Raw genomic sequence first — 10062 nt, 5'->3', positions numbered from 1 at the left:
TAGAAGGAGGCGGAAAATCGAGCCCCAACGGCAGTCAAAGTCTTGCCCTCCTGCTCGCACCGAGTTAGTGTGTCCTTCACCTTGGGTCCAAACAAAGATGACCCATCAAAGGGGCGTGAAGGAAGACTTGAAGGCCTCCGAATGAACACAAGCGTAACCAGGCTTGTCTCCTGAGGGCAACGCCTGTTCCTGCTCTACTCGCCTTGGCTGCATATGAAATGAGCCTCATGGACGAGTTAACAATAGAAAAGAGGGTAGTCATCTGTGCGCCAACAGTCGGGCCAGCGCCTCAGGTGGGTTACCAACAAGAGAGTCATTTAGCTCTTTGAGAAGATCCCTTTGGAGCCTCGTACAATGACATAAGTAATTCAGCGACCGTACGGCAAAGGCCGCTGAAGAGAGGGTACGCTTCGTACCTATCCATGCTCCTAGAATCCTTATTAGGAGGATGAATGAGCGTGAAGCCTCTGCCACGTCCTGCTGTGTGGCAGAAGCCACCACCAAAGCATCTACAGGCACACCCTTTGTGAGAAACTCCTTCTGGGGGGGGGGCTGATAAAAATTTATTGGGCCTCGCAGGCACCGGTTCCACAGAATCAGGGTGTTCCCACGCCCTTCAAGAAACCAAATCAAGGAGTTCATCGAAGGGCGGAGACACCCAGGAGGCGGAAGGCTGGGCCCCAAAGGCCTTGAGGAAGACTGACTCCTCAGCTGAAGGGGTTTTGGCTTGCCAGTCACCTCTCTGTCTCAAGAATCTCCAAGATATCTGAGAAAGAGATATCATCCGAAGATGATTTGGGGGACCCTTCTGCGTCATCGAGGTCAGTATCTGATGTAACAGACTCATCTTGGGAGTCTACGTGCTTCCTCTTACACAATTTCTTCCGTGGGGTTCAATCCGAAGCAGTTTCGACGGACCACCCCGAAGAAGGGAACCCGATGGGGTATCCTCAGGCCCTGGGGCCCCGCTGCCGGGGCTGCAACACAACAGAGGCACCAGTCTCCAAATCTAGGGACGGTGAGGTAGAATCTTGCTGAACCGGCAAAGGCATGGCCAGCGCTCCTCATGGCCTCAAAGGCCGGACCTCCAGAATCCAAGGAGGTCACTGGTCTAGAGGCCACGATGGCACTAGAATTCCAGCAGCCGATGCTCGAGAGGAAGACTAGGCACCGAAGCACCCAATCCCAAAGTATTCCCTCGGGCCCGGCTGAGGAGGTCGCAGTACCAAACCCTGAACCGGAGGACAGGGTAGGAAGCACAGTCGGGAGAGACCTCGAAGGGTCTCTGCTCCGACCGTATGGCTCAGCTTTGCTCCACCACCACCGACTCCAGCGGCTCCGAAGAGGTTGGAGGAGGAATCGAATGTGTTGGAGGGGGGATCGGCTCCGACGCTAACTGTGCTGGAGCCGAGACCAATTTAGTAAACACTGGAGATTGGAATAGCCTCTGTAAAACCCTATCCAGGTCCGAATCTGAAAGTCTCGATGATTTAGAGGAGGTAGACAATCGAGAAGACTTTCCTCTCGGCTCCGAGAAGGGGACCGGCTCCGAAATGGCTCCAATACTATCGGCGCCGACTCCACCACAGCATGGACCACCATCGGCACCGACGGAGCCTTCTCGAGCCGAGGGGAAGAGTCTGAGCTGCACACTTCCACCGGCTCCGGCCATTGGAACCGATGGAGGTGATTCACCTCTCGATACTCCAACCTGCGGCTCCGAAGCAATGGAGCCGGTAGGAGGTATCGAGGCAGACTTCGACCCTCGGCCCCAGTCAGTGGAGCCGAGGAAGAAGAGGTCAATTTAGTCTTTTTAGAAGTCGGCTCCGACGGACTTGTCGGAGCCGACGATCTTTTCTTTTTGGAAGCAACAGGAAGATCTAAGGCTTCCTCAAAAGAAGGCTTGATAAGCCCTTTCAATATTGATTTGTTCTTGCGTTCTTGAAGAACTCTAGATGAGAACGCATGACAGACGCTACAAGTCTCTTGCAGATGTTTCGGCCCCAAACAATAAACACATACAGAATGACTGTCTGTAATGGACATTTTTTAAAACCTGACTTTTGTTCCTTAGACATGATACAGGCCACAACAAGTACAAACTCTAAGGAAATACTACAAAAAGCGCCAACTGAAAAGCGCGAGACACACTGGCGCGAGTACTGGGAAAGATTACCTCACGAAAATTTAACAAATTAAACGGCCCAAAGCCCTCTAATTTAAACGGGCTTTGCCCGAAAAACAACTAACCAAAAGTTAATAAAAAACAATAAAACAATAAACAATTAGCACTCAAAGGTAGGGCAAAGGCCCTCTAACTTAAGCGGCCTTGCCCGACTGAAGAAGTTCAATTTCTGGAAACAAGCACTCAACAAAAAACAATCAGAAATAGCAAGAAATAGCTGTTAAAACAGCTGTTTGGTTTATATGGACAAAAATTCCCTAGGTCAAGGACCAATAAGGTAAAAATAACCACTTAGCTCCAGCCAAGTCGAGACCACGTCCAGCTTGTTGGCGCAAACGAGATCTGGGGAAGCAGGTGTAGTGCATCCTGGGATAGGGAGTAGCCCAGCCAATGAGAGACTTCGTGCTAGTGTATTAGTTGCCGAGTCGGAGCCGATGGATCGGCTCCGAACCCATATGTTGTGAATGTAGGTGAGATAGGATCCCATTACATCAGAAATTATACTCACTGGAAGAACTCCTTACCTTGGAAGATGCTCATGTTTGCAGTCACACACACATGGTTCAAGGCCACAAACTGCACCCTGGTCATGTAGGGGTACAATGCCTTCCACACATTCACACATCAAAACAAGAGTGAAAGCACCAAAGGCAGAGGTGTATACATCTTCATTAAGGACAAATACACTGCAAGACTAGTCAAAGTGTACAACTCTGTAGCACTACTCTAAGTCCAACTAACAGTATGTAAAAACCCCTTCCATATCATTGATAGTTACCAGTCCACCACCCTGAACTACAAGGACCACTCTACATACTTTGACCTAACTGAGTCACTCACTCACTAGACAGCCAAACACCTTGGTCATGTGTGATTTCAACTACCCTTCCATCAATCTGGAGTCACATATGTGCACAAACACACTCGCCCTAAGGTTCCTGGACTTTGTCAATACACATGTATAACAGATAGTCTGCACTGCCACAAGGGGCTTGAATGTCCTGCACTTAGTACAGACCAGCATAGTGTTTCTCTGTACTAAGGCCGGTGTGTTGGACCCCCCCATTCAGGTTAGATCACAATTCAGTCTTGTTCACATTCACACTCATACCCGACACCCCCCGAAGAGCAGAAAAGATTAAACATTTCTCCAAAGTAAACCATAGTCTCCTAACCAATGCCATAAAGAGTTGCAAATCCCCTGCTACCACTGCCAGCAATGACTGCTACACAAAGGTGTACACAAATGGCCTGTATAAACAGGTATACAAATGTATAGAGTTGGCTGAATGTGAACAGATCACAAGTTCTTCACAAAAAACAAATCACCCAAGTGGGTATCAAGCATACATAGGTTATACAACAAGTGGAAGAAAGTAATGTCTAAAAAACAAGAAGAAAATGACTCAGCAGAGGAAGAACACACTCCACAGCTTGAACAGGGAAATTAGCTATCTTGAAAAGTACTCTAAAGCCACATACAAACCTAAAGTAGCATCCCTAGCTAAAGATAATCAGGAGGCATTCTTTAGCTGTCAGATATACAAAAGTGAAAGCCCAGCTTCGTGCCCAACTAGTAGTGGATGGTACCACTTATACTGACCCTGAGGACATCACCAACTTGCTACCAGACAATTTGGGGCAACATTCACCCTCCCTCTCCCCAACAGACATACCCCAAAGCATACCTGTCACCAGTCCTCTTCCTAGTAACTTCTTATGAACCTAAAGTGACATCTGCCTGGGCTCCAGGCCAGTTGCTGATCCTGGCCTAGTGGGATGGTTGTATATGCAATAAAAGAAGTTATGTACTCACCATAACGTTCCATCTGAGTAGGTAAACTTCATTTGTCAGCAACCTGTGGGTATCTGATCCATATCAGATCCGAGCCGGCAGCTTCAAGCAGCTAAGATTGAGCTCCAAGCTCCTCCCCTTACCCATAATCCCCTGCCATCCCTCTCTGACCTCAGATCAAGTTTGCTATAGTAACACAGAACATTACAACAAAGGATCACCTGCAAATCCTAACCTGATGTTATCCAGAGAAAAGGACAAGGAATCCTTCTAGGATGCACTATAGGTTAGGGGGATGGAGGGGGGGGGTTGGTTGCTGACAAATTAAGTTTACCTACTCAGATGGAACGTTATGGTGAGTACATAACTTCTTTATCTGAAGTAGTTAACTTCATTTGTTCATCAACCTGTGGGACAGAGTCCCCATCTGCCCAAACTTGGGGGGTCCTCATGGAAGGATATTCCAGATCACTGCAGAGCCGAAGGATGCTCTCCCTCTGGAAATTAGATCCAACTTGTAATGGTTAATGAAAGTATGGGATGAAGCCCAAGTGGCTGCTGAACAAATGTCGTCCAAGGGCACTCTGGAGCAAAAGGCAGCAGAAGTAGAAATCGATCGGGTAGAATGAGCGAGGACTCCTTCAGGTACAGGCTGACCAGAACTCTTATATCCAAGAAGTATACATTGGGAAATCCATCTGGACAATGTAACTTTTGATACTGGTTTGCCCAAAGAGGGTCTTGCAAAGGATACAAAGAGTTACTCAGATTGTCTATGTTCAGCGATCCTGCACAAATAGAATCTCAATTGCCTGTATACGTCCAGAGAATGTAGTTTGTACTCACCCCTGTTTTAATAATTTGGAAAGAAAACCGGTAAATTAATAGATTGATTAATATTGGGTTCAGAAGCAACTGTGGGTAGAAAGGAGGGATTGGTCCCGAGGGAAACTCTATCTTTATGGAAGACCAAGTACGGAGGTTTGGCGCAAAGGGCTTGAAGCTCCAAAACCCTTCTAACCGAAGTGATAGCAATGAGATAGGCAGTCTTCCAAGACAAGTATTTTAGATCCACCGAGGCTGCGGGTTCAAATGGAGGGGGCCGTCAAGGACCGGAGAACAAGGGTTAAATCCCATGGAGGGACTGCGTATTTAACCGGAGGCCTTAAGAGGAAGGTGCCTTTTAAGTAAGTCTTACATAATTTGGAAGATGCTAAGGAACCAAGATCACTTCCCACATGATAATGGGAAATCGCAGCTAATTGGACTCTGACCGTGGAGGAGCTAGCACCTTGGTCGAATAAAGTTGACAAAAATTCTAACACCGCTGGTATGGAGCTGTAAAGGGATCCAGCTTTCTATGCTCCGCCCAGATAGTAAAGCATTTCCATTTGCTATTATAAATCTTTCTCGTAGAAGGTTTATGGATGGCTACTAAAATAGCCTTAACAGGAGACGAGATACCGGGAGTCCTAAGTATTACTGGAACTGGATCAGCCAAGCTGTGAGCTTGAGGTTGTCCAGATTCGGGGTTGGTAATCCTAGTGGGTGAGAGATCAGATCTGGGGTGGGATCTAGAATCCATGGAGGATTCACTAGATGAGACCATAGGCATGGGAACCACGTTTGACAAAGCCATAATGGGGCTATGAGGATCACTCTGCTTCCCAACCGACGGGCTTTCTGCAAGAATTTTAGCATTAGGGGAAGAGGAGGATAAGCATAAAGTAGAACAGATGGCCAAACATGCACCAGAGCGTCTCTGGGAGATTCCTCTGGTGGGGGAATTAGAGCAAAGTAGTTGTCGCACTTTGCGTTCGAAGGAGACGCAAAGAGATCGCAGCAAAGTTGACCCCACTTTTGGAAGATTTGATTCGCTATTCTGGGGTTCAGAGACCACTCGTATGATGAGAGGATAGTTCGACTCAGCCTGTCTGCCAAAATGTTCGACCGACCCGGAATGTGCATCGCTATGAGAAAGCAGTTGGTGGAGATCGCCCATTCCCAAACTCTCATGGCCTCTCGACAAAGTGGGTAGGATCTGGTTCCCCCCTGTTTGTTGATATACTAGACCACTGACATGTTGTCTGTCTGAATTGCAACTGTCCCTAATGGAAGAAGGGCCTGGAGTGCTTGCAACGCCAAAAGCACCGCTCTCATCTCTAGGACATTGATATGCAATAAGGTCTCTGAATGGGTCCACGTGCCTTGGACGGTTCTGCCCATACAGTGCCCCCATCCTAGGCGAGAAGCATCCGTGGTCACCATGGTTAGAGGTGGGGACATAGAAAAGGGGCACCCTATCTGAAGGTCTGGTGACTGGAGTCACCAGAGCAGGGATTTCCTGCAAACCCTGCTGTGGGGGATGGGAGAACTCAGTGGGTGTAGCAGGATGGACCACTGAACCTGCAAGGTCCATTGTAGTATCCTCATGTTCAGGCGCGCTAAAGGTAGCAGATTGATTGCGGCCGCCATGGAACTTAAGAGCCCTCAGAACCAATTCCGCTGGAGGAGCCAAGGATTGTAGAAGGGCCAGTACGTGGAGCTTCAGAGTACGAATCCGGTGTGGAGTTAAGAAGACTCTCAATAGGCTTGTGTCTAACCTGGCTCCTATGAAGTCTAAGATCTGGGTTGGATGAAGGGAAGATTTGTTGAGGTTGATTGTGATTCCCAGCCGGGAGGCCAATTGGAGGAAGTAATTTCTGGCTGAACATAGTAGATGCCTGTTGGGGGCAGTCAGGAGCCAGTCGTCCAGGTACGGGAAGACCTGTATTCCCTGGAGTCTCAGGCGGGCTGCTACTACTGCCAAAACTTTGGTGAACACCCTGGGGGCTGTGGTGAGACCAAAGGGAAGGGCTCTGAACTGGTAGTTACTGGCTCCTAGCCAGAAGCGGAGAAATCTTCTGGATCGTCTGTCCATCAATATGTGGTAGTATGCATCCTTGAGGTCTATCGAGCACATCCAGTCGTTCTCCTGTAAGAGTGGGAGAATGGATTGAATGGTGACCAGCCGGAACTTTTCTTTGGCCACTGACAGGTTTAGAAAGGACAGGTCGAGGATTGGCCTTAAGTCCCCCGTCTTTTTTGGCACCAGAAAGAACCTGGAGTAGAAGCCCGATCTGGATTGGTCTTGGGGGACGCGCTGGATCGCTCTTTTCTCTAGCAGCTGCTTTATTTCTGTGGCTGCTGCCTCCCTTTGATTGGGTGGGACATCGGGGAGGCTCCGGGGTCTGGGAGGGGGATTCAGAAAGGGGATTTTGTAACCTCTGGATATGATTTGAAGCACCCAGCGATCTGTTGTAATGGACTCCCAAACTGCTAGGTGCCTCGAGAAATGCCCCCCCAACTGCCTCCAGTGTGGAACAGTTGGGTAACCCTTCAGGGCTGCTGCGCAGGCCGATCTGAAAAGGGTTCTCTCGACCCAAAATTCTTCAGTCCCCCTCTGCCTCTGGGCCGGCGTCCACCCTATCCTCCTCTGCCTCTGAAGGATGAGGGGTCTGGAGCGAAACGGGACTGTTGAGACTTCTGGAACCACATCTTCTTTTGTCTCTTTTGGTTCCTGGAGAAGGACCTCTGGGGAGCCGAGAAGCGGACTCCGATGGCAGACATCTACCCGTCTTTCTCACTCTGGACCAGCATATCACGGACGGTCTTGCCAAAAAGTGAAGAACCGTCAAACGGGGCATTTGCGAAGGACGCCTTGAAGGGTTCCACAAAATCGCAGAGGCGGAGCCAAGCATGTCGTCTTAAAACAATGCCCGCTCCACTAGCTCTAGCGGCTCCTTCCATAGAATGGGAGAGGAGCCGCATAGAAGTGTTCGAAATGGACTTAAGACTGGCCATTCCAGCTGAGAATACCTTCTTATCCTCAGTCGAAATTGACTCTGGGGGCGACCCAGCATATTCCTTGATGAGATCCCGCTGGAGTTGTATGACGTGTGCCATATAATTCAGCAACCTTACAGCGAAGGTAGCTGAAGCGAACATCCGCTTCCCCAAGTGGTCCATCATCCGAGACTCCTTGTTGGGAGGATGGACCGAGGAACTCTCCTGGGCTAGTTCCCACTTGGTGGCAGCCACCACCAACATGGCATCTACTGGAGCACCCTTGCTCCATACCGTCCTATCAGTAGGGGGACTGAGGATTTTATCCGGTCTCTCTGGAATGGGATCAACAGTGTCCGGTTCCTTCCATAACCTGGTAGTAATGATATATACCAGGGGATTGGCGGGAAGGGACACCCAAGAGGTAGATGGGCCTGCGTCAAACGCCTCCAGAAACACAGACTCATCCGAGGAAGGTTTTTGGGCTGAACACCCCCCTCTAATTCGAAGCATTTCCATAATGTCTCCGAAGGAGACGTCCTCGGGGGATGACCTTGGGGAATCTTTCCCTTCCTCTAAGTCCGTGTCTTCTGTCAAGGAATCAGGTGAGTCCAAGTGCCTCCTCTTGCACTTACGTTTGTGAGGGACCTCCTCGGGGGGCTGTCCGAAGAGGCCTCACCAACCACATCTTGTTCCTCTAAGGGAACCATCTGGGACGAAGGCGCAGGCTGTCCCTGGGGCCGGGTGATGTAAGGTAGACCCGTCTGAGAGAGAGTGCAGGGTGGAACCATAGTAGGAGCCTAGGGCCTCGAATCCCTAGACAATACCCTCTCCACAACATTGAGCGTCGAGGGAGAACTGCTCTCTCTTGGATCCGAGAGCAGCCCCCTCGGATCCGATGTATGTATCGGTGCCGGCGCCGAAACAATCGGATCCAAAGGGCCAGTATGCTCCGGCCGAGACGGAGCCGAAGACACACTGACACCTCCGGCTCTGAAGCTCAGCTCTTGGCTCCCACAGCTCGGATCCGAGAAGGGACCCGACAAACTCGAGGGTGTGGTTGGAGCCGAAGTACGAGGCACTATTGGCGCCGAACCTCCCCCGGCTCCTATGCAACCTGGATCTGAAGGCTCAGAACCCTGGAAGTGGGTCAGAGAAGGACAAATTGGGGCAAAAAAGGGGGTCGAGCTCCCCCCCGAAGGGGGGGAGGGCAGGAGCACTCCCATCTGCAGCTGGGCCTGGAGGAACCTACGCATCATCCGGTCCATATCTGCATCGGACAAGCTTTGGGTGGACCTAGAAGAGGCCACCGAGGTGGGCCAGGAGTGCCACCTTGATGACCTCGAAGGCGACCGGGTCTCCTCCTCCGGCTCCTTGGAGAAGCGAGGTGAATGGAGCCGGGAAGGAGAAGGCCCGGAAGCCCTGGGAGAGGCTGCTTGTTTAGCCGGCGGAGCCGAGGAGGAAGACTCAGTCCACCGCTTGTGGTGTCTGTCTTTTCTTCTCCCACCTAGCTTCCCTCTCCTCCTGGCCTAAGGTGGAAGGTTGAGTCCCGGCCAGGGGAGCAGGGATGGAAGGAGGCATTGCTGCAGCCGCAGCAGGTGCCACGGAGGGAGAGGAGGCCGAAGCCAAATCCAGGGGCAAAAGTCCCGCCAGAATCAACTTCGACCTCCTGTCCTTTAGCGCCCTGGGGTTGAAGGCTGCACAAATAGTGCAGCCTGAGGAAAGGTGGTCAACCCCAAGGCAAATAACACACCGAGTGTGGCCATCTGCTGGGGATAGCTTATGGCCACACTCAGTGCATTTAGAGGAAAAAGGTTTTTGGGTAATAAGACATAGTCTAACTAAAAACAACACAAGGCCCAACACACACGCCTTCACACACACGGGGAGGAATAAACTACACTAAAATTAATAAAATAACAATTTTATAACTAAAGGGTTTTTAACACTAGGGAGCAACACACACAACAAGCAATATTAGCTACAAGAAAAAGTTAGAAAAAATAATATTTTTCTCATTGAACGACTAACTCCTGGAACTAGTTCAAAGCTGTTGATTCGACCACGGAAAACGAGATCGGAGGTCAGAGAGGGATGGCAGGTGATTATGGGTGAGGGGAGGAGCTTGGAGCTCGGATCTTAGCTGTTTGAAGCTGCCGGCTCAGATCCGATATGGATCCGATATCCACAGGTTGATGGACAAATGAAGTTAACTACTTCAGATTTTGATATAGCTGATTACATCAGGATTGACTGC

The sequence above is a fragment of the Protopterus annectens genome, chromosome 4.part0, assembly GCF_019279795.1.
Source record: "Protopterus annectens isolate FY-2018-M chromosome 4.part0, PAN1.0, whole genome shotgun sequence".
Classification (NCBI taxonomy): domain Eukaryota; kingdom Metazoa; phylum Chordata; order Ceratodontiformes; family Protopteridae; genus Protopterus; species Protopterus annectens.
Note: the sequence above shows the minus strand (reverse complement) of the source record.